The sequence below is a fragment of the Drosophila melanogaster genome, chromosome X (genome assembly GCF_000001215.4).
Source record: "Drosophila melanogaster chromosome X".
In the NCBI taxonomy this organism is placed as follows: domain Eukaryota; kingdom Metazoa; phylum Arthropoda; class Insecta; order Diptera; family Drosophilidae; genus Drosophila; species Drosophila melanogaster.
The window spans coordinates 9,473,802-9,499,549 of record NC_004354.4 but is presented as its reverse complement, the minus strand read 5'-3'; the positions used below and the strand labels follow the sequence as shown (position 1 = coordinate 9,499,549).

The 25,748-nt window shown below is 39.0% G+C and overlaps 1 protein-coding gene across 4 annotated transcripts in view; it reads left to right on the top strand.

Annotated features, from left to right (window-relative positions):
• Nucleotides 1-25,748, top strand: part of mgl (Megalin) — a 141,634-nt gene that overhangs the window by 580 nt on the left and 115,306 nt on the right. Inside the window, exon 1 of one of the 4 annotated variants that reach the window (NM_132335.3) lies at nt 3,361-3,574. The exons of 2 other annotated variants lie outside the window; for them this stretch is intronic. The gene's annotated coding sequence lies outside the window, so the exon portion shown is untranslated. Of the gene's footprint in view, nt 1-3,360; nt 3,575-3,650; nt 3,877-25,748 lie in introns of those variants that run through there. One more of the 4 variants, NM_001298125.1, reaches the window with a different exon arrangement.

The window sequence follows — 25,748 nt, the reverse complement described above, 5'->3', positions numbered from 1 at the left end:
CCACTTTACGAGCAACTTCCTTTTTTGGCCGGAGAAAAACCAGTCTGGCCAAGAGACCAAAAGACCCCTGGCCAAAAGACGTCGGTCGGTGGGCACCAAACACTGCGAATGTAAACAAAACAGCAGCAAACCGTATTTGTTTATGACTCGGCTTGGCCAGGATAAAGCCCAGAGACTTTGAGACCAACTAAATCCCACACCCCCAACCGCCAATCCCGCCCTCACCAAAAATATGATTTGCTAGCATTTCCCCCCATTCCCCGGCCGAGATTCTCAAGTGCGAGAGTTGCAAAAAAAAATGTGGTCCCCCCTCCCCCCTTTTATTGCCGCACCGCGTTGAAACGACACCCGGTGAAAGTTTCCCAGTCGCAACTTAGAACTCTCTTCATTTTCGGGTTTCTTTATTTTTTGCTTGATAAATGAGTCGCTGGCATAGCCCCCGGGGCGGTAAATCATCTCTGCTTGTGGCACTGACAATTTCACAAATTTATATATTTGCCACAACAACCGACCGAAACACTCACAGTCGAAAGTTTTCCACTTCGAGTGCAAATTTGACTGGCTTGGAAAAGTCCAGGCGAGCAAATTGGCCAGAGGTGTTGCCAACGAAAAAAAAAAAAAAAAATGAATTGGTAACGAAAACAATTGACGAAATCGGAAGTGACAGCATGATAGTTCAAGTTCAAACACGCATAATAACTTCATTGAAAACTGTAAACTTGAGAGTAAACAATAGTTTTCAAAGATTTCACGAAGTGTCTTCAGTTCAGCATATTAAATATACCCAAATACGGTTTCAAATTGACATAGATTAGTAATTTAACATAGGAACAGTTAAAAAAGTTAACCAGCTGGTGTGATAATATCTATGAAATTGTTGGTTTCTGGAACTTGAGAGATTCGCAAGTTCTAGCAAGCAGCGGTTGTTAATGCATATGAATACGAGACATCGAGCAATTTCGAAGATATTCCACGCCAGTTATCGCCCCCCCCGCCAGTAACTGGAGGCCAGCTCTAGCTCCCATTTTTAACTGGTTACCCCGCTCGAGAATTCACCATGTCGGCTCTCGGTTTTTTCCTTCGCTTTTCGCTTACTCCACACAACACAAATCGAATTGAATGGCAATCTGGAATATGCCAGGCAGATCCAATTGCATGCCACATATGCAGATGTAATGGGAGAGTTGGCCCACTCGCCACCCCCTTGTAAGCCCCCATCGAAACACCAACACACCCCCCCCCCCCCGGCCGCTTACAAAAATTAAGCCCCCTTAGCCGCCCCGCCAACTGTACCGCTGATCTGCTTGCCTCATTGCCGGTTAGAAAGCCAATGGAACGAGTTTCGTTGAGTGTGCAACTAATTTTCTAAATTGTTGTCGCTGCTGATCGTTGAGCGTGGCAAAAAAAAAGTAAATAAATAAAAAATACACACATTATTTATATGGCCAACGTCGCACAAAGAAATTATCTGTCACCAACATTGGTCATCAATTTTGATGGGTTTTCGGCGTCTAGAATAAGCCCTTTTATCACTGACGTTTTAATCAGATCTCTTCTTCAGAAGTATACAAAATCACGGTATGATCTTGCTTGAAGATGATTTCATTTTGCTAAAACGTGTTTTAATTCACTTTTAAATCATGAATCATAAATATAGGTATTTATGTGACTATTTTATATAGGGTAATACGATAATACAGAATCGTATATACGTACGTACTTTTGTAAAATAAAAAAAATTTAAAAACGGAATAATAAAATGTATATTTATGGAAATTTTTGAACGATGGCATATTTAAATAGATAAATAATTATGAGAGTGTGGGTGATAAGGCAAAGATTTTAGATTCAAAACCATCCATTCATCATTGCGAAGATCGAACTGTCATTTTTGCGATTGATTGATTGAATTTTAATAAAAGTCTTTGAAGTCGGACTTATTTATTATTTTTTTTTTTTATTGGGTTTTTCTTCTCTTGCGAGTGCGTCGTCATCATTTAATGGTGAAGATAGAAGAAGAATTATCCGAGCCCATAGAAGGCGAAGAAGAGGAAGAAGACAGGGCTAAAGAGACAGAGCGAGAAAGAGAGTAGGAGAAAGGGAGAGAGGGATAGAGAAATGTTAATGGATTAGGAAGCGAGCTCAAAAGGCAGCGTAGAAGAAGAATCGAATCTCGGCTACTTGCGACATTAGCCCTCTCCCTCCCACTCCCGCCCGATGAAGGCGGGCGCGAAAGAGAGGGGACGAGAGGGAGAGCGAGAGCGGAATTGAATGGCCAAAGGAAAGGTGAAAAGAGGCAACTTGGCTTAGACGATGATGATGACTGTTTCTTCTGTTTGTGTACGTATGTGTGTGTGTGTGTGCGGACAAACAGGTATCACGCACACACCTACAGACACACTCACACCTGTGCGGAATAACTAAGCAGCGACCCGATTTTCAACAGAGAGCCAGTGAGAGAGATAAGAAGAGAAGAAACAGAGCCAAGAATCCGATCCATGCCATGCGCCTAAAACTATTACAAATCTATAACAAATCTACCACGAATCTACAAACCACAAGAGATCTTTTCACAGATCAATTTTATTGGGATTATTCAAAAATTTCCAGTTTCTGTAGTGGGGTGATTAAAGGAACCTGCATATATGTTAAATGTTTCAAGTCATTTCATTTCATTTTTATTTTAATATTTTAAATCACATTTCTTGTGACACGTGTTACTTCAAAGATTATCCATCAATGTAATTTGTTGATAACTTATCTTTTACATTAGACAATAAAATAAATTGCGTTCCATTTAACAATCAAACGATTTGGTAGTAAAAAGGTATGAAACTCCAACGATATTATGACTACGTTTTCGTTTTGAATAGATAAAAGTGCTTCTGTTAGCTTTCTGATTCTTCTAATTAGTTATTTCAATTCCGATTGATGGAGTTATATTCTTAGGCTCTGCCTTGCATACATAGTATATCTCTAAGCTACATATATATATATAGGCCGAAAACCAATATGCAAAAACCAGAAACAAGTAGTCTTCATATGTAAAACTCTGTTCTCATTAAGTTCTGGACAGGTCATAATGATGTTTCGCCCCGTGTCGTTCCATCGTTCGCTCTGTCTCTTGTGTACTTGGATAAAATAAGATTTTTTTTGTGATTTTGCCGGTTGCCACACCTGAAATTCAGCTCTCTCTCCCTCTCTCTCTCTCTCTCGCTTGCGCCAACGCAGCAGCAGCAAGAACAAGAACGACCAAAACGAAAGACTTAAACGACATACGTGTCTCGCGCTGACGTCGCCGCTCTCTCTCTCGCTCTTTCTCTCATCCTCTCTCGCTCTCTGATTGCTGTGTTTTTTTTTTCAGTTGGTTTCCAAAGGCGCGCCGTCGCAGTTCGAAAACCGCGGCTCTCGCCAGCAAAATAAAAAAAAAAACAACAGCAATTTAATTTAAATAATTACAAAAGAGTCTATTTAAGAAAAAACCTTCTCGAAGAAAGGCAAGAAGAAAAATGGCGCGCGTTCAACAAAGAGAAAATTAGAAACGAAAACGATTTTTTTTTCAAGTGCTGACAAAGTTTGTGTTTTGTTTTCTTTATTTTTTTTGTTTTTGTGTTTGCCCTTTTGCCTGTTTCGTTTTCGGTGTTTCTGTTTTGGTTCTGTTTTTTTTCCATATTTTCTCTATTTTACCTGTTGCATTGGCCTGCCACCAACAACAACAAGAAGAAAGCAACAACAAAAGGATATATTAAGAAAATTTGTAAAGAAAAGTGCCAGCACAAGGATTTTTGCTCTCTCTCTCGCACGATGCTGCTCTCTCGCTCACGCTCGTTCTCTCGCTCTCTGTCTGGATTACGCTCTTCTTTTTGCCAGTGACAGGTAAGCAAAAACAATAACAACCAGAAAATCAGAAAAAAGAAAAACAATTTTCTTGTAATTTTAATTGGAAAACGTGTTACGTTGCACACACAAAAATGTGGAAAACCACCGAAGAAAATCGTTTGAAATTTTTTTTTTTAGACAAACGAAGACATGTGAACCAGAAAAAGAAGAAGCTGTCTCTTGCCGGTCGAGCGGTAAATTAAGTTGTCCCAATCCCCCACACACGACCGCCCCTCCCCCCCATCCAATAGCACTAACTGGCACTCTCTGGTACTTTCTGTACCATCTGTAACTCGGGCTCGGAACGTATTCAATTAGCCAGTTTTGGTATGCAGCATTCTTTTGAGCTACCGAATATATAAGCACTGTGCTTTTTAAGAAAAACTCTTTTTATAGCCAGCCAACTCGAATTTTCCACATGCAACTGGTCAAGGCGAAATATTAATGAGTACAGAATACTAATCAGTAAATATTTTTTCACACCAATACAAGATTTTAGTAACAGCTGTCGAATGATTTCCAGTAGCCATTTATAATGGGTAGATTTTAAAGCTGTTGGTTATGCGTATCCTTTAAATCCTTTAGAAATCCTTTAACATCTTTTAAAGGTATCCTCAAGTCGCTTCTTAAAGGCTCTTTTTAACTTGTGGTTGTCTTTATGCTTAGTTTTGTGCTTCCCGTAACTTTAGTGGGATTCCCCTTACGCTCATCAACTAGCTTGTTGTTAGAATGCGTTTTCTGCGCTTTCCACTTTGGCCCCACCCCCCTTCCGGGTTTTCCGACCCTTTGACGCCGCCAGGAACTAACTGATTTTCCCCCTTTCGTTCTGTATCATTGCCTTTGCTTGTTTCGCCGTCCCTTTCCGATGGCAATGCATTTAGAACCAGATCTTATAGCATTTTTTAGTGGGGGAGCCAGCATCTTGCTGTCCTCCTTTGATATCTTCCCTCTCGTTCGCACTGTGCGTATGTGTGTGTGTGTGTGAAATGTTTTTGTTGTTTGTTGCCGCTGATTAAATTGTTTGAGAACTTTCGTTTATAATTTGATGTACCATCCACCGCCCCACCCGCTTGAAAAGTCGCCACCCACACGTCGACTTTCGCCCGGAAAATTTCACCCACCACCCACCGCCCGCCGTATTTAGTTTCATTTCTGTGTGCAATTAGGCAGCATTTATCTCGTTTAAATTTGCGGCAGTTTACGAAGCTCAGCGGGTCCCGCTTATCACAAAAACCCAAACAAAGCACAAAAGATACGTCGACGGGGTACACAAAGCAAAAAGTAGGTTCGTTCTTGGATTGAAATGCATATTAAATATACAAGCCTAAAATTAGAACACTCTGGAAATAATAGTTTAATCATATAGTTGATATTTTGTTAGCTGTGTGAAAGAAACAATTCTTTACAACAATGGGAATCACAAAGGTACCAAATGTAAGGCTCGACAATATTTTCTCAGTGCACAGAGGCTGGAGACTGATGAATGCCTGGCTAAATTTAACTTAGAACTTTTCGGAGTCTCTGGAAAATTCAGATCTGAAGAGGAGATGTGTGCGAGGTGGAAGAGATTAAGAAAGATGAAGGAGAAACGAACGACTTTTTAACAAGGGACGTGGCCATAATATTCAACGAGCAAACTTTAAAAGTAGATGGTATAAAATGAAATCAAGAAATATTTGCTATGGTGAAGAGCAATATTTTTGGAATATTATTAATGATCTGGGGGATGCAATTAATTTGACACAATGGATAATTACTCTACTCTGTTCCGGAAGCCTTACACAAAGACCCAGTAGTACCAGGCAGCACATTCTCTGCCTTCCCCCCATCTATTGTATGTATATCGAATGTGTCTCCATAACAGACCTACTTACTCAATTGTTTCTCGCTCACTTCACATGGCAGGAGTCACGGCCCCCTTTTTTGGGGTCCGGAAAAGCTGCCGGGAGAAGTACCTGCAGCCACCAAGCTTCGAAGGAGGCTCAGCCATCTCGATTCTAATGCATTTCCAAGCCCTGATGGCAATTGAAATGCTGCTGCAGTGGAAGAAGCAGAAGGAGCTGCAGCACCAGAAGCATCATCATCGTCTCCTCTTGTTGTTCCGTGTGGCATGTCATCATTAGGATGTCGTCTGTGCACCATAAACTCGGCTATTACCCTGTTTGAAAGTGATAGGGGGGGCATATTGGTAAGATTCCATTGTCTGGTAATTCTATTAAACAATGTCAGTCATTTCACATCTGTTTTTGAAAATGCCAGAAAGTTGGCAAATTTTTGAGGCATTTAAAGTATGTAGGGTAAAGCATTTGCTATCTAAAAAATATTCTTCAAGTAATGGGTACCTTTCGTTTGCTAAAGTTGCATTGTAATCCAGCTACTTGTTGTATTTGGTCCTGCGAGCCGGATACCCTCAATATACACCGATTTCGCCCGCTTCCCGATCCCTGACCCCTCGTATTCTCGTGCTGCTCTTCTGTTTCTGCGGCGGCTCTAATGCATTTTTCATGCATACATTTAGCAAACGTTCGCCAATCAGACGATGCCGCTACTTGATGCCTGCCTGTCTCACTTGGATCCCCACTCCGCCCCCCCCATACTATTCCACCTGTCCTTTTGTCCGTCCGGAACTCAACTCGACTGCAGTTTTTTGGTATTTGTCATGTTGACAAATTGCAATGCCAACCAACATATGTGGAACTATTCGGTATAACCGAAGGATATCGGAGGGTCTTGGGGGGTCTGTGTCGATTGAGGGGCTGCCGCTCACAAGTCCCAAATCCATATGCAAATGCCATTGACAGGTGGGCAGGCGCAGGTAATCTGCATGAAAGTCTTTTTTTTTTTTTTTAGTCCTGTTTGCATTGGCTAAATGCACCTAGAGAAATAGAGAAATCCGATCAATAATTGGCATCGCTTTGAATAAATGGCCCAATTAATTCGATTTAATTAGACATTAGCATCGTTAAAGGTGTAATTGATTTGTTTGCGCACAGAGAGAGTTGTACATAATGCTTTTGACGTGATATGACATTTATTATCATTCCTAAATACGCTTTTGCTTTTGTTTCAAGTGTATTACAGAAGTGAAAAAATAAAAAAAAAAATGTAAAACGTCATTGGGCATAGAAATGCAGCGATTCAAACCAATTCAAACTCGATTGTGCTGTGGAATTTTTTTTGTTTAGCACGGGTGTGTCGAATCGCTCTTGAACAATTGCATTTTAATTGCAGTTACAATTGCAACACTGTCGCAGCCATATCTGCACCAATGCCTGCGATGATTTGGTCCACCAAAAATGCTAATCAAGTTTGGGCCGCTTTCCGCTTCCGTAGCTGATTACCATCGGTTAATCAACGGCACAGCAACAGCACATCGCTTAAATTTCAGTTTACGAGAACGTGCTGATTTTTGTGTATTGCAATTATCGGCGATATGTTTCGTGTCTTATTTTTTTTTTATTTTTATATTTTTTTATTTATTTATCTTGCGGTTTGTGCTTAGGCCTTGAATTCGATGAGATCATAGCGCCCAAGCGTTTGGTCGTACCGAAATTAAACAGAGCTCTTGTTTGTTTTTCCAAGGAACAGGAGAGTTTCATGCGGCTTGGGTTTTTTTTTTTTGTTTTGGTGGAGTGGAGAGGGGGGGGGGGGGAAAATAAATAAGCAAGAGAAATTTGAAAACAAATTGCCGAAACGTGAGCGACATTTTCAAGCAGACCGATATCGGAGATAATTTTCGAGAAAGCCCCCCTTTTTGGTTTTCGTAGTGAAAAATAATTATGAGGACGTACCGAAAAGATTAGCAAGATTAATTTGAAACATTCATAATTGAAAGGTACGAGTTATTTGCTTTTCAATTCTCTGACCTCGAATTTGGGCAACATTTTTATTTTGCAACCGAAATTTGATTTATGTTCAAATTGTCTGTATTTCTTGTGCCCAGCAAATTGTGTCTTTATATTCTCTCCATTTATGCTTGTGACCATGAAATGCCGGAATAAAGCTTATAATTCAGACAAGACTTTTATTTAAAAAATGTATATTGCAAAGAAAAAATAATTGACAAAGCTTGGAGGAATTAAAAATTGCATGAACTCAATTACTTGCGCTTTCAACACTTTGGTCAACCAATACGAATGACCCCAAGTCAACGATAATTTATTTTTTCTACTAAAAAGCCAGTTCCGTTTGAATAATATAACTTCTCAGAGGGGCAGCAGATAATTAAGTTTGTTTTTTTTTATTAATAAACAACTGCACTCGGTGTGATGATGATCAGATAGATACTCACGTGAAGTATCCGTCAGATTGTTTTCGTGGAATACTCTATTCTATACCGATAATTTATTTGCTAATTATTAAAAGCCACAATTTGCAAATAATGTTGATACAATCGAATCCCATATATACCTTTTTTTTTTTTTTTACATATATATAGATGCTTAGATGCTTAAGTAGAAATTCCCCCGAGCCCAGAATTATTCCAGTTTTTCCCTCTTTGCCCTCCATTTGGTCACTTTGCGGGGGGTGCCCAGGTTCCATAAAAACAGGTCTCGAGGCTTCTGAAACAGAAAAAAAAAGAATAAAAAAAAAAAAACAGATATAAAAAGTTGAGAGAAAAAATCCAAGCACTACGGCAAACTTAATTAGAAACAACACCAACAACTGCGGCGAGGCAAATAAAAATTAGAAATCTTGAAATGTTGCTAAAGTTGTTGAGCATCTGTAGTGGATACGTGGCTTTGACGCTTGTTGTTATTCTTATTTCTTATTCCCCTGAACAAAAAAAAAAAAGTTTACAAAAAAAAAAAAAGAAGCGGCTTCGAACCCAGTCATGTGAATGGCTTATGCTAATTTTATTTCATTTCGCTGTGGCTTTAATTGTTGGCGGCCCGCGAAGTTGGGCCAAATACTTCTAATGGAAATGATAATTCGGGTATAATTATTTTCGGCCATCTCACAAGCTTCAATCGAAATAAAGAAAAGAAATTGTTAGTCTTTGATGTGTCAAAGTCAAGATCTTCCCAGAAATCAATAGATTCTATTGTTTTTTTTTTTTCTTCGTTTGCTTGCAAAGTCAATAATGATATCATTATCAGAGGCTGTGAGTTCTCAAAAGATGACTAATGCGTTTTGTTAGTTGGTAGATTTCAGTAGCAGTTATCAAGTCAGCTTAATCAATCAATGGACTCGCTTTAAATCTAGTGTCTTATTGGCCAGATTGGTTTTAATGCCAATAGAGGTAATCATTAGTTTTTCAATAGCTCAATGGCATTGTTTGTGGCTTAATGAAAACTGTCAATCAATTGATGGTTGCGTTTGATTTACTTGAGTTCAATGAAAAGCGTAAGTTAATTACATAAATGAAAATTGAGGTGCAAAAAAACTAATATCGATTATTAAACAAAACGAGTTCAATCGCCCTGCAAATCTTGTACTATTAACCGAATTGTGTTTGTTTAAGCCAAATTTCCAACGAAAGTTTATGCAATCGAAACTTTTTTTGTGAAAAGCGCAAAGCCACAGTTGCATTGTCACCTGTTATCGGATATATCGATGCAACTTTAACCCCTATCCACCGATTTTAATTAGAACCCTCTGCCTTGTTAGCACATTTTCGATGTCACAAACTTTTGTGGAGCTTGTAATTGAATATATTTTCCGGTCGAACGCCACGCTCTCTATAGTACTTACATACACGTACGTGTTTTCGGGGATGAGAGACACAATCTGAACTATGGTGGCTTGCCATTTGGATTTGAATTACTGTCCGATGGAATAATGGAAACGAGCAGGGAAGACGAGACTTGAAAACCTTTGCGCAAGTTAATGAATGAGCTGACATTTGGGTTCGGTTCGGTACGGTTCGCATTTTGCTTCGCTTTCGGCTCAGAGCCATGGCAAAAGTTCAAATATTGGTTTGCATCGGTTTACACACAAATTAAAAGTACCGAAAAGCAGAAAGTAACATGCCAAAACAGAGTGGGACAGCAATGTCGTACCCAAAAAGTTGTTCAACTAAAAGTTTCACCGTTCGCAATGCTTTTGCGGCTCCCTGGAAATGCCCTTGCCATAAAAAATAATAATAATAATAAAGTATATGATGGGTGAAAATAATCGAATATTATTTACCTGCTACTTAGACATAGTTGATTTTGCAAGTTCTTTTCGAGCAACTGGCACGTTCTCAGATTAAATAGTCCGAACGTGATTTAATGAAAATTGAAAGTTTATGATTTTGTGTAAATATTTACTGCTGCAAACCAATAGAACCTCATATTTGTATTGTTTTCAAGAGTATTTGTCATAAGATAATTTCATAAATAACATTGAATTCTATATTCTATACAAGCAATAGCAAGGAATCGATTGCATTTTGCATAAACATGTGGCGAAATGCCAACAGCAATAGCAGAAATGGTCACCACACTCATTAGTCACATCTTGCAACCGTTTGGGGCACAGAACACCCACCGTTTTCTGCTGCTGATAGGTACTCAAAATAGTACTGGGCAAACTTATAGACATAATCACAACTGTGGCTGATACCCGAGAGTGCAGCAACAATGGCAACAAATTTGTGTGTGTGTGCAACAACATGGAGGCGTGGAGCGAAGAGCCAACTAACCACAATGAACTTTGGCAAACTTGCTGGGGCGAAAAAACCCCCCCGAAAAACGCAACAACAAAAATGTCAAAAGCCAGAAAGCGAAGAAGCTCAAAAGCTGCAAACTGGAAACTGGATGCCTGTAAACGGCAAACTGAAAACGAGAAGCGAGAAGCGAGGCGGTGACCTTGCCCCGAGTGCCAAATAAAAGTCGATCATAAATATTTGCCTAAACAAGAAAGCCGGGGCCAGAGAATAAAGCAAACTTAAATTAGCCATCAGCTTCAGTTGGCCGTCGAGCTAAAAAAAAAAAATTTCTGTGCCATAAAATGTAAATAACGTTGCTGGCGCAGGACCTCGAGCAGCTGCAGGACCTCCAGATGTTCCTTCACCGCTCCCTAAAAAAAAAAGAAACCTACCAAAATAACAAAAAAATAAAACCAAAGAAGGAAGTTAAATGAAGATATTTGTTACAGTCAGTGCACCTTGAAATTGTTCTGCAACAACCCCCCAAAAATTCAGCCAAACAAAACCCGAAGACGACGAAACCCACTAACTATATATATACAATATATATATATATATATATATATATATTTGATCGGGTGTGGCAGACAACGGAGTCACCTGCGATAAGGTGAGCAGATTTATTGGCCCGACTTGCAATGGAGCAAAAAGCTGCTTCGAATTGAGTGCTGCAAGCAGCTTAACTTTGTTGTAGCCTCAACTTTTTGCTTTTTTTTTTTAGCGACCAACCACCCCAGTTATTTGTAGAGTGCTAGGTAGAGCTTATTTTTGCATATCTGGGGATCAATCAATTTGCAGGAAAACTCCTGAGTATTATGCTGGGATTTATTGAAGGGTTCGCTGCGAGTAAGTGCGATTAGTCTCTCTAAAAAAAATATGTTATACGATTCCATCGATTTCTGTGCTAATTTTGAAAGTCTGAATTTTTGTTTAATAAAATAAATAAAAAAAAATATATTTATCGACGCATGATTCTCCCTCTGGCTGACTTATTATTTGTATAATCTTATGGTTAAGTACACATTAAAATTCCATTTACTACAGCTTATTTCAAAAAAAAGAAAAAGAAATGAAGCATGATTTAAAAGCCGATTCATGCGTAGGGCATCACGCAGTCGCGCTAAATGTATAATTCTATTTGCTCGCGAATCTTGTGTATTATTCGAGCTTATTTCGCCCGTTGCTTGGATATCTTTTATAGTCATATCCTGCTGTTTCTGCCGCTTCTGCCAGTGCCACTGCCACTGGTCTTGGACCCGCTCCTGGAGATCCTGTTGGGGTTGAGGAGGCGATGGCCAGAGTCGAGTGCCAGAGACAGATTATCATCAGTGGGCAACTTTATTAGTGTCATTAGATGCAGTCAAAGCGCACGGCATGGAGCAGAAAATGCTGGCCATGCGATGCCTGAAAACTCTACTTTATGTTCTCTTCAGAACGAAAACCCCCACCAAACATCCCAAGTCCCCCCCCCCCCCCCCCCGACCATCCAGCAAAACATCATTTTCTCTGCCGCTTTTCCTTCGTCTTCTGCTGGTTTTCCCAGCAACAGCTACTCCGTTTTGTGCTATTTTGTCTCTGTTGTTGTTGCGAAACGACTAACTGCAAATTAGTAGCTACTTCTAGCAATTTATCTGAGCATTGTATGGCACACACACACACACACACACATGGGCGCTGTGTGGTGGAGGGGCAAGGAGGGGGACGGCCGGCTTTTCACGGGGGCCAACGAGGGTATAACAACCGTCAGATTGGAGTCTCATTATGAATACGCGTTTGCAGTTTGGACAGTGACGGACAGGCGGTGGGTAAACTAGGGGGCTCTCTACCGTCATCATCGCAGTCATCATCCTTATTACGGGTAGCATCTTCCTCTGCTGCTGCAACTGCTGCTGCAATTGTATCTAGCCGAAACCGAAAACTAGAAACGTTTCAAATGCCAGGCCGTGTGCAATGCCTCAAAGATGCACTGCGAGAAATGGGGAGCTTGCAGATACATCAACAAAAACACTCTCATAAGTGAAACAGATCTTTAGGTGTTGCCAACATAAATACTGATCGCTAGTATCAAATATTTTGTTTGATTTTTTTTTTTAACATTTTATACATTTGTACCCAATTGTTTGCCGTGCATTCGTCGTAACTCTTGTCATATCTGCGTACATCCCCCTTCATCGCCGCATTCATCTTTGCTCGTTGGTGGTGGTGGTGGTGTGCATGTGTTTCATAAATTTTGTATGCTCATTATTTTCGGCTATGCGAGAGCTATGGCAAAAAAGGTGCGGGTCCCGTACTCGAACCTTGGCACCCCGGTAACTCCTGTGTTGTATCCCTCTAGCTACTTGCACCCACAACTCCTACTCCTCGCTGCTCCTCCTCACTATCGTTCTCATCCTCATCCTCATCCTCATCCTGCTGCCCCGATCTACCGTTATTGTTTGGTAGCCGCTCTCCTTCGTCTGGCATCCAAAAATTTTCAAGTGACTCAAAGTTTGCCATGTGTGTGTGTTGTGAGTATCTGTGTGTGAGTTTCTGAGTATCTGTGTGTGTGTTTCAGGGTATCTGTGTGTGTTTCCGAGTTTGTGTGTGTGTGTTTGGTGGCAACCTAATTTTTTGGTTTACGTTCGGTTTTAATGGGCTTGGGAGCCCGTCAACGTAACTCTCCCTTCGTTTTCTTGTTGTTTTTAATGCTGTTGCTGTTGTTGTTGTTGCTGGCAGCATCCTCATCAACAACAAACGTAGGTAGCTAAATTATAGCAACAACAAAAAGTGAAGAAACGAAAAAAGATAGAGGAGTTAGCAGCGAGCCACGACACTGAGAGAATATATAACTAAAAATTCAATTAAATTTATAAAAAATAAGCTTTCTAAATTTATCAATATTTTTCGAAACATTGAATACACATATAAGTACTCTTAAGTTTCTCTGAGAAATAAAACTATTTATTTAAACTACTCACTAATTTTCATTACCAAGTCTAAAATATTTGTTGTTTAGTGTCGCCAAGTTATATTTCAAAAATTCCTAAAATGTTTTTTAATAGCAACGATTTTTTCCAAGTGGCATATTTCCCCCTTTTTTTCTTAACTCTCTCACTCTCTCTCTTCATTTGCTAAAAAACAATTGTTTCTTGTTTATGGCCTGAAGGCAAACATTTTAAATTTGGTTCTTTTTTTTTTTTTTTGGTTGTCGGTTTTCGTTTCGGTTTCGCTTTGGTTTTCATCATATTGCCGCTTTTGCTTTGTTTCTGCAAATGTATTTTTTTTCCTAAACGCAATTAAGGTAACTAAAATAGGGCATCAAGAAAATATTAACTTTTTACCCGCAAAGTTCCTTTTAACATTTTTTCCCTTATTTGATTTCGAGTTGCACCTGTACAAAAAGCAGTCTCTTCAAATTCCAACAAGTTTCCACTTTCTTTTGTAGTTTTACAAACTTTATAACTGCAGGATTTCCTTTATTTTCCACTTGTTGGGCATAGTTTTATGATTTTATAAATTGGATTGCTCTTGCCGCTTTCATCTCAAGCTGCTGATGTTGCTCTTGTGCACATATGTTGCTGATGCTAGTCGTGTTGCTGCTGCAGTTGCAGTTGCAGTTGCTGTTGCTGCTGCTGCAGTTGCTGCTGTTGCTGTTGCAGTTGCAGTTGCTGCAGTTGCAGTTGTTGCTGCTGCCTGTTGCTGTTGTAAGTGTTGCTGGCGTTGTTACTGCTACTAATTGCGTTTTGCTGCTGCTGTTGCTAATGCTGTTTGCACTGATGTTGCTGCTGCTGCTGTTGTTGCTGCTGCTCTTGTTGCTGCTGCGATGTTGCTGCTTCTTTCTCCTTGCCACTGGGGCTCACAATATGGAGTTGAAACTTTTTGTGTTGCCGCCGGCCAGTTGGTGCTGCTCCTTCTGCTGCTGCTCGCATTAATAGTCAGTTAGTATGCATGGTAAACGCTCGCGGTCTCTCTAAAAAAATATATAAAAAATATAGAATAAAGTGCCGGGGAAGCCCAAAACTTTTTTAATGTTTCAAATAGTTTGAAACTTTTTTTTATTTTATATGCTTTTGGGCTGGCTAAATCAAATGCAATTAATTAATGAGCAACTAAAACGCAGCATGTGGAAAATCAAACGGAAGATAAGCTTTGGCCCGCTGGACTTTTTTTTTTTTTTGCTGGCATTCCTGGCAAAACTTTTCGCATAAAAGAGATATGTTCGAAATTTTTGAGACGTAAATTATGCAAAATGTTTGCATTTGACCACTGTTCATATTGCTCGTACTCTTTCCCTCTAGCCGTTTCTATCTCTGTCTAACGCACAGACACTTACAAAACGATTTCCGTTTCCTGTGTTCATTAAACTGTCCGAAAAAAGAAAGCGTCGACCGCACGGATACATGAGTGCCAGGCGGCAGATACCCAGATACTTAGATACTTAGATACTTAGATACGCTGGGCACAATTACGAATTCCCCCAAAAAAAAAAAAAAAAAAAAAAAAAAAAACTAGGCAAAATATGCGAGTGGCATAGGAAGCAATAGGAATAAAGAAACACGAAGCTGGGTATTAAATTACTTTGGTTATTGTGTGGCTATTAAGTAAAAGTGTAGATCCATGTGATAGTCAGTAAAAACACCTTGCATCAGATATGGGATTGTTCTGTGACTAAACTATCGAAAAGTGTAACTTAAATAAATACATTTTTATAGATAAACCAAGAGACTTTCCACATGGTAATCTCGCAGAGATTTTTTTTTGACCATTTGAGCGTATCTGCATCTGAAGTGATTTGCTTGACGAGCTTTCATTACACAATTCGCTATTTCTATCGGCCATCGAACATCACATCTTTTTGCACATGTTTGGCTTGAAAAAAAAAAAGAAAAGAAAAGCGAAGAAGAAATAGTCGCTTGTATTTTGTTGTTACCTATTTTTCAGCACCGTTTGCTTTCGGGTTGTCTCTGTATTTTTTCCGCCAGAGTCGCTAATGTATTCAAAAGATATCGTTGAAAACAAACGTGGACACAGATACAGATATACACAGATACAGATACTTGACTCGGCCGCATTGTTGCTGTTTGTCTCGCCTGTTGCTTTGAAGCCAGCCCGATATATCCGCTACTGTGGTACATTGTGCCCCTCTTAAAGCCACCCCCCCCCTGAGACCCCTCCCCCACTACTAGGTACTACCCACAAACCGGCCAAAACCCCACCCCCTCTTTTTGGCCCAGCCAGAAATGGGGGGCCACGCACACCGCAATGTGAATGACCCTTTTGTCGTCTTCGCATTCGCCTTCTCCGTCGCCGTCTCCTTCGCACTGTGTTGGTTTTTCTCTTTGTGTATTTTTTCTGTGTGTGTGTGTTTTTTTTTTCTGTTATTTGGTTGTTGTGCGGTTACACAGATTTTCTAAGCTCTGCGCGCGTGTGTGTGTGTGTGTTTGGCTAGGGAAAATAATGGAAAATAGTTGAAAATTACGAAGTGCGCCAGCGTATGTAAACCGAAACCTCACATTAGCCCGCGAGGGGCTAAAATCACAAGGAAAAAACACAAAAAAAAAAAATCAGGAAAAAAGACCGGCTAACTGGGCAACAGGTTGGAAAACCAAAATAAAAACACAAACAGTAAGCGTTTGAGGGTGATCTATTAAAATAATTATCGATGCAGTTGGCCTGCAATCATTTTCTATGGCTTCTCATTTTGCATTTCGCAGAAAATCTTTTATGCTTGCATGTGTGAGTCCCAAAGTAGCCCTGCAAAAGTGATGGTAATAGAGGGGTTAAGGGGCGATTACAAACCCCCTTCCCCCCCCCCCCCACGACCGGCAATGTAATTTGAAATTTGTTAGGGACATGCACTCGGAAATCGGAAAGTTCAATGTTCATAGCGGACACGGCTTTTAAGTTGAATGCTTTTTGAAGTTGTGACACTCATGGTATAGGGGTAACATATTTAAACCAATTAAAGTGAATTTTGGTATGTCCCATTAAATTGATCCAATGAAGATATAAACCAAAATTTAAGGCTCTCAATAGAGGCGTTTTAGATAAAGACACAGTTTTGATAAGATTCCTTAATTGGCAGCTTCTTAAATTTTGCACAAAATTGGTGTATAATAATTTCTTATAAAAATAAAAGACTCGCGTGATTTTGATGTGAATGCCAGCTGCGTTTATTTTTTTTAAAGTTCCAACAAAATGGGTTAAGCTCGGTGGCTAATTATATCAATTCCCATCGGAAACGAGCCACTCCCATTCCCCATGCCTTCCTCTCGTCTTTTCGCCACTTTTTTGGGGCCATTGGAAGTCGCAAAATGTGCAAAAGACAAAGCAAATATGCGAACGTGACTGGAAATTATAAAATTAACACCAATATGTTCATGTTTATTTCTGTTTTTTTTTTTTTTTGGTCATTTGCGAATGATTTTTTATTGGATGGTCCTCCATCTCCTTTATATACATTACATTCGATACATACATTTTTCGATACAAATCGTACATGGTAAATGCATTGAGATGAATGAGTAAGTAAATATGCAAAGCCGACAGGTAGAAACGCAAGAAAAAAAGCTAACTAAAATGTAAAAAAAAAAAAAATAAATAAAAAAAAATAGCAAGAAATACGAATGCAAGCGTAAACAAACAAAAATGCTCTGCGATCATGTGACGATTTAATAAATTGCTTTTATTGCCTCCATTTCATGTTTGCTCTTTGCCAATGAATTGCGCTGCCATTGAAGTAAGGTTATTTTCACTAACCAGTTAATGTTTATATAAACTTTAAGACAAACTATAAAAAAAAATGTATAATCGATAATTTTTATTTTTCTTTTTTATATATATTTATTGTTGGTTCCCCAAGAAAGATATTTGTTTTTAGCACGCTCAGCAGAAATCTTGCACTGCAATGCGATACTATCCGTTCTAAGATATTTATGACTAAGTCAAGAAACTGATACGCAGTCGTATTTTCTTTCCGCATAAGTGTAATCAAAGGTATTGAATAACCGAACTGCGTGCAGAGTATTCCGATATCGGGGGAAATAATTTACACACATTCGCTGAGTCTGAGGTTGAACATCTGGATATATATTTCAATGAAACATGTGGAGGGCAAATTGTTTCCACTGTCTTTTTTACTTCACTTTTTTTTATTTTATTTTTTTTTGTGCCGAGAAGCGCCAAGCCGTGATTAATTGCTGGTGGATTTCACATAAAAACATGAGTCTTTCGAATGGCCCACACATATTTATTTGTGGGCGTGGCATTTGCCCACGACAATGTGCGACCATCAAATCGCATTAGTTTGGCAGGAATAACAATTGGCAACGTAAAAGTGCAACAATCAAATTGCATTCGCACGCATTTTTTTTTCAAATCGTTTTTGGCATGGCATTCTAATGGATTTGATTTGATTTTCCTTATACCCGAGCTTGGGCTTTTCATAACCCGCCCTCCCCCCTCCCCCCCGCTGACCATTGTTCATTTGTTGTGTTGGCCAACAAAAATTTTGATTGGATTTGGTTGTAAGAGCATAAAATCCAGATTTCTGGCTATATATGTGCGTTGTCTATATATTCGATATTGTTTGGCCCAACAACAGCCATTCAAGTTCAATGTTGCCACACAAAATCGAGCAAACAATTGGCGAAAAAGCCAAAAACAAAAAAAAAATTTTACCCCTCGACAAGTTTGTTTGTCGAATCGAAACGATTCCGAGACTCTCCTCAAACAGTGGTTTCAAATTCCAATTTTTCAAAACTCTTAAAATATATTTAAGAACATGTTTGGGAAATTCGAGATTTTGTCTGCAGAGTGAAACATTTTATTTGAATTATTAGAGATTTATCAAGTGAGATACTTTCGCTAAAGTGGCTCTTTCAATTGTGATTTATGGGCGACAATTTATTAAGTGGTATCAGAACAACATACTCGAATTTTCCCACAATAACAACTGATGTTTTATTTAGAAATTGAAAAGGGAACACATGTTTCGGGTATAGGATATGCGATAGAAATATTATTCGTTATTTGATTTATTTATGCTGAGTTATCAGATGTAATTCAATAATTATTATCGGAGCATTAAATTTAATGGCACTATGACTATATATGACTATAAATTCAATTATAGTTAGAAATCATTAAAATTATAATTTATAGTGCTTATCTTATTAAGACATATAAATAAATACAATAGTGCAGTTAAGTGAGTTGTTAAGATAGTTATTCATTGAGTCATAAGTAGTTAATATTTCTATTGATAATTCGTGTATGATAGCCAAAGAACCTGATTGCATTTAATTTTTAGTACTTTCAATCATTTTGCCCCACTATTTTGCTTGGCTGCGAAAAAACTTTTTCCTAGTGACATCTATCAGATATAAACTCACATCTTCAGTTGAGTTCTTTGCTTCAGCTTTTATGTTTTTTTTTGCTTAGAGTTTGACTTGACTTTAGATGCCATCCATGGTCAGCTGAGCAATAGATCGTCATCTCTCCGCCTTGAAAATTCCCCCGATTCAATCAGTTGGCTCCCCTTTTGCTACCGATTTTTTTCACATTTTTTTGCAACATTTTTATTATTGAAAATTGTTATTTTGCCAGCGAGTGGGAAGCGGCGGAGAAGTTGAAATTGAAATTGGGCGCAGCTGGCTGGAACTGTAACTGCTCCTCCCCATTTTGGCTTGGGTTTTCCATTGCCTCCATTTTTTTGTTCCACCTTTTTCCTCTGATTTTTTTTTTTTTTTGCAGACTTCACTGTAGCATATTTCCGCCTTGGCTACTGTCTATCTTCATTGGGATTTTTTAGGGTGTGTCGCCTGTGTCGCACCTCTACAAATCGCAAGAACAACAAACGTGTATGGGGGCTTGCAAAAATCTGGTGAAAATCAGGAAAATGTACAACAACATTCGACACTTCAGATGGGCGCCGGCTGTCAAGTCAAGTCATCTTGACTCCAAGTCAAGTCCATTTCATTCCATCACTCTGGCGACTGCAGTTGGGTTTACTGTGTGCGCCTATCTATTGGCTACAGCTACGGCTTTGGTTTTGGCTTTGGCTTTGGCTTTTTGGCCGGGGCTATATGGCAATGGCTTTCACTTTGAGCGCAGATTTTTTTCCCATTTTCCGCTCACTAATTTTTCCGGATGCAGTTCGTCGTCCCTCTGTCGCTCCCTCAATTTTCCATTAGTATCGTCGTCGACTCTGGAGGCCCGCATCAATGCAACTTCCTTTAAAAAAAGAAAAAAAAAAAAGAAAATTGGAGAGGTCGAAATTGACCTTTGTCTAGCGCCAAAATAGGGCTGCACTTGCAGAAAATGTTGGGCTTAAAAAACTACTGATCAAGCGTACTTTATTTAGAATATTATTTTCGAATTTCAAATAAATATTACTGATATAAAAAGCATGTTTAATTTAATGTTTCTAATCATTTGTATGCTTATCTTATGTATGCTTATTCTAATTGAAAGTAATTTTTTTCACTGTAATCATCCACTTCGTCACCACTGAATATCTTTTTGTCATTTTGCCATTCCATTTGAACATTAATTATGCTAGTTGGTGCGTAAATTTCCGCTTCAGTTTTTGGAAAATAAGACCGAACGGAAAGTGGAATAAAACTATCCCATCCACACCCCGCTATTTGTAAGTCTTTTTTTTTTTATTGTTGGGTGGTTAAATAAATCTTTAAATGACAGTTGAGCTATTATTCCCATTATTATTATTATTGGCACTAATCTGGTCGTTGTTTGGCATGATTTGGCTCCTTTAACCGATTGCTGATTGTGATTAATGGCATCGGATTTTGAATTGTGGATAGTGGGGCTCGAACTACAGATTTCGATGTGGTTCGCTGGACTCGGACTCTCTCTCTCCATTCGACCCTCGAGGGCTTCGGATCTATTATTCGTTTGGTTTTAATTTATGGCGAGACATCTCACATATGTGGGATATAGGGTTTATATATAGCATCGATACCGATGCCGTGTGAAAACAAAAGCGAAACTCTATAGCTTAAGGCTGGAAAGCCATTTAATGCCAGACACCAGCGTTGTGCTGTCACTCACTCACTCAGTCCGCCAGTCAGTCAGTCAGTCAGTCAGTCAGTCAGTCAGCCAGTGAGTCACTCATTCATTCAGTCAGTCAGTCCGTCAGTTGGTGGGCAAAAGTTCAAAGGGCATAAGCACCTCAGCGGGATTCCCCACTCCAGTATTTTCACCAACAAATTGAGTGCACAGAAAAGGGATAATCGTGCCGAAAAGCCCCGAAAGGTTTTCCACCATCTCAACCAAAAGCCAACCCAACCCCCCACCCACCAAAGAAAAAAAAAAGAAAAAAAAAAGAACAGAGGAAATCTTCGATTTCTGTTACGAATTTTTCGCTTTTCGCTTGCCAGAGCTCAAAGGCGAGTTAAATGCAGAGTCTATTCGAAGAATTTTGGTGTTTGTACAACCGAAAAGAAAGTAAAACACCCGGAAACAGACAGGCATACGAATAGATAGTAAACTATAGACCATTAAAATACCCTTGGCTAACAGTTGAAAACCAAGTACAAGTACTTAAGCAAAAAAAAAAAAACATATTATATTTTACATGATATTTCAAAACTGAAATATATTTAAAAACTAGTTGTTATTATTTCTTAATATTTCTTTTAAACGCTGCATTATACATATACCCTTCGGGTTGTAGGGAACCATATAAATATCAGTTGGATATATAACTGCTTGTGTGTGGCAAGCGAAAAATGGCAATGTCCAAAAGTGGCAAAAGGGATTTTTTTGGCTGACTGTTGGCAGTTCCCCTTCGTCACTGCGCTTTTCCTTTTGCCTTTATTTTTTTGCCAATCTGCCCTTGGGCCCGAAAATTGAAATCGAAGCCGTAAAGCAGAGCGGCAAAGGGATCCGAATTGGGATCCGGGGTGCCTGGAAAACGAGCTCAGCCCAAACACCAAGGAAATACAATAAAAATATTTACCAGTGTCCTCGTTGCGCAGGTGAGGCGATGCGGTGGTGCAGGTGAAAGGGGTTAAGAGAGGGGCTAACTGGGGTTAAGCGAAGGGTAGTGGGTTGAAGGGGTAACTCTACTTGAATGGCCAACGAAAAAAACAACGTAATAAATAAATGAAAATGACGAGGGCAATTGATTTATGTTGCCGTTGCATAACTTTTATGCAGCACTGTGTGCGAATGGAGCCAAGGAATTAGATTTATTTCGGGCTCACTCCCTTTATTCCCTTGCAAACTTGAATTACATACCTTAATGTTATCAGCAAAAATACTTTACTGCAGGCAAATGGTTCTGCCGATATTCTTTATCCAAATAAAGTGTTTTATTCGATGTTTTTGTGGACGTAAATTGCATTGATATAAAATATTGGATGTTATCAAATTAGTGTGCCTGTGTTTTGCTCATTTTTTATGAGTTCAAATATATACATACGTAGTTATAAGCCATTTGTTGCTTACTATTTTTGTTGTTTTATTTGTGAGATTGACTCTTCCGCTCGTTTTATGCCGCGTTGGCCAAAAACTTTTGACCAACTGCAAGCGCAGCTAGAAAAATTGCGAGCCAATTACACACATATATTGTATGTATATACATACCATACATATAAACTTCACCCATTAACACAGTTTTCACTCGGATATTTAACCCAAATACTAGAAACCCAGAGAGACAGAAAGCATAAGACTGAAGACGAAAGAATGAGGAAAAGCCAAAGAATGAAACAGCAAAAGTCGTCACAATATTAAGAAAAACGAATGAGCCGCAGAAAGAAGAAGTTCTTGGAGCTTGCAAAAAAAAAGAAAAGAAAACAAAATATCTGTCTTAAAAGAAGAACAGGTAAAGAAGATCCCAAAGGGGGCGAAAAAAAGGGGCTGATTCAAGTAAAATGCGGCGCCGCAAAGTCACTTTACCTGTTTTTTTTACACTGTGAAAAATTGCTGAATAATATAGTTAAGTGATATAAGTCAAATGCGTGCATAAGCATATTTTTATGGCTTGAAATAAGTACTTTTATTATATAAAATAAACATAGTTATGTTACATGAAAAATACGAAAGCTTAAAATTATTAAATACATTTTTTTTATTAAAATTTCTCTTCAATTTTCTACGAAATTCTTGGAATTTTTGTACTCTGCATATCCCCAACGTCTCTCAACTTCCCTGACACCTTTTTATCTCCTATCGGTGCATGCAAAAACGTTGGAAACCCATTGAATTTTCACCCCCGATTTGTCAAAAGCAGAGCCAACTAAAAAAAAAAAAATAAAAGAAAAAGCCCGCTTTTCATACATCGTCCCCAGTTTTTCCACCATTCGCACCAATCGCAAATCTCGCAATGAAAGCATATCAAAGCCAGAACACACGAAACAATGATGAATCAAGGTGAGAATCGGGCGGTAAAAAAAAAAACAGAAGATGGGAAAATGGGGCGGTCGAAAATTGCTGACTAGTTGCTGCCCAGCTGGAGGAAAACTCAATGCTCGACGAGATCGGAGGGTCAGGGAGCTGAGTCTTGTGACGTATCAACCTCCATCAACATTTAGTTGACAATGGCAGGAGGTCAAAAAAAAGAAAAGCAAGGAAAAAGGCGACAAATTTGGGGAATGGGAAATTGGTTGGATTTTTTTTTTTCGTCATTTCCAATTGAATATGTATTTCAATTTATGTGCGGCATACAATAGAGAAGGAAAATGTTTTGCCTTTGAGCGATTTATACAAAAAAAAAACCCATGTGGGTAGTGTTTGAAATTTTATTCATGTGCATTTTTCAAGTTTAATTGTTTATCTGGCCGAGTGCAAAAATATTTTTGCGTTTGAAAGTTATTTAAAGAGAAAATATTTACAATCGGATATATTTTGTATTTATAAAATAATACGAAATATTAAATTCCACAATGTCAACTGGTTTGTTTTTTTTTTTTGTGCTGGATAATAAATCATATAAAGAATATAATATTTATTAAACGAGGTATTTTTCAATTACTGAACATTCTTGATTACTTCTTAAGTAACCCGAAGAATTTATTCATTTTACTTCGTTCAATTCGCGTTGCGAAACGCTTTTTTTTTTTTTTTTTTTTTTTTGGCCAGACTCTTCCTCAATTTGTCATTTATTTTCCACAATATTTCCCAGCCACCTACCCTCCTGTAAATACCTTTCGTTAATGTAAAACAAAATTTAAATATTTCAATTGGGATTTCCTCGTTGTTGGCAACATTTCGCTACTTAGGAGTATATTTTATGGCATTATTTTTATTTATTATTGGCTCGTCTGTGTGGCCGCCTCTCCTTTTCGATTGTTGTAAATTTTTATTTATATTTATATTGTGTTTTCATATTCATGTATTTTTTTTTGTCTGGTTTTTCTTATCATATTTCACATTCCTGACATAATGCGCACCTGATGCCCGAAACCGCGTGTGGCCAATTGGCCCAAAACATTTTGCGGTGCCCGTCTTTGGATATCTTATGCCACTCATCCTTCGCCTTTCCATTTCCCCTTCGCTTTTCCTCCTTCATTCTATTCTTTTTTTTTTTTTTTTTTGTGATTTTCCCTGAGAGCTTTTCAGCGCGAACATTAGCGGGATTCTGGTTTCTGGAGCGGAGGGTAGAGTGCAATAAATCCAGATCCGAAATGATTTCCTGGATGGGGGTTACTGGGCTTAGAGATGGTCGCGTGATTGGATCGTTAGGCCCAGGCCAACCCCTGTCCCCCTACCCCCCACCCCATTTCAATTTCAAGTTATGACGGTGTCCTAGTAGTACCCATTAGCCCCCCCTGCTTTTCTCATTTTCCAACGCGCCTCGCTTGTGCGGCCATTTTCGAAAATGGCTTTGGCAATTTCTTGACTGCCGCCGCGTAATGAAAACGGACAGGTGTGCACGGCCTGGCCAAAAAGAAAAAAAAAATGCCACAAAACCGAAAAACCACCCAATGCCTCCCATCTCCGCCCCCTTCATACTCCATACTCCATCAATATGCCCCACCTTCCATCAACACGCAACGCTCCCTGCGGCTGCGACTGCTGCTGATTCGCGTAACTTTTCATTTGCGCAGCGAAATGTCGCAGATGACGATGGGCCATGGGCTAAATACTGATACTGATGTCGATGATAGGCCACCACCCCAACCACCCAACTACCGCCCACTCTCCAGCAATGTTGGATTTTCTCTGAAAAATTTTCCATGCATTTCCCCCCTTTGACTTGCAGAAAGCAAAAGGCGGTGTGCAAGTGATTTTTCAATGCAGCCGCAAGTTGAATTGGAAATAGAAATGTTTCCCGGTTTTCTAGATTTTCACAAACAACTACTACCAACTAAGATACAATTATAGTTTAGGTATTGAAAGATTTTATACTTTATAATACAAGTTATATATATAGTATTTAGTAGTTGCATTGTTTCGCTTTCAAGCCTTGCGAACTGTAGTAAAAAGTTATAAAAGAAAAAGTATTTATTTAACCAATTTAACTCATTTAAAAATACCTTTATGTACATATTTTTCCGCCTTATTAAAATTTCCCGGAGTTGTTGACAATTTATATAATGTTTTTCCTTCCTTTTCTTTTCTGCTGTTCGAGTGCATTTCATCTTTGACCCCAACTTTTGCGCTGTGTTTTTGCATTGGATTTTCCTCTTTTGTTTTCCCATTTTCTCTGTGCCATTTTCTCATTTCGCTTTTTTGCAATAATTTTTTTTTTTTTTTTTGGTTTTTCCTTTTCCTTTTTTTTTTTCAATTTTGTGCGCCTAAGCTTGGCGTGCGTGAGCTTTTGTGTGTGAAAACAGGTTTCACTGATTTTCAATTTCAATTGTCTAATACTACCAGGGCATCTGTGTGTGTGTGTGTGCGTGTGCACTGCTTTTTTTGTGCCATTTTTATTTGCCCACATTAGCAATTTCTTTTGTTGACTCGTTGGCATCGTCGGGCCTACTCTCCTCGCTCTGACCTAACCGCATGAGCCACCCACCAACCACCGCCCACTTATTGTTATTGTGTCTGCCAAACCGAACACCGCCCACCGCCCACCGCCCACCGTCCGCTTATTCGGTTTTCTGAGACGATGTGCGTGATTTTCCACTTGTGTGTGCAGCCGCCATCTCCGATCTGCCAACTCGTCGAAACCAAAACTAAGCCGAATCCCCGTCATATTTATGATCTCAGCCAGCTATTGTGTTGGATTGTTGCTCACGTTGTTTTTTTTTTTTTTATACTTTACTTTACTTCATATCCATGTACA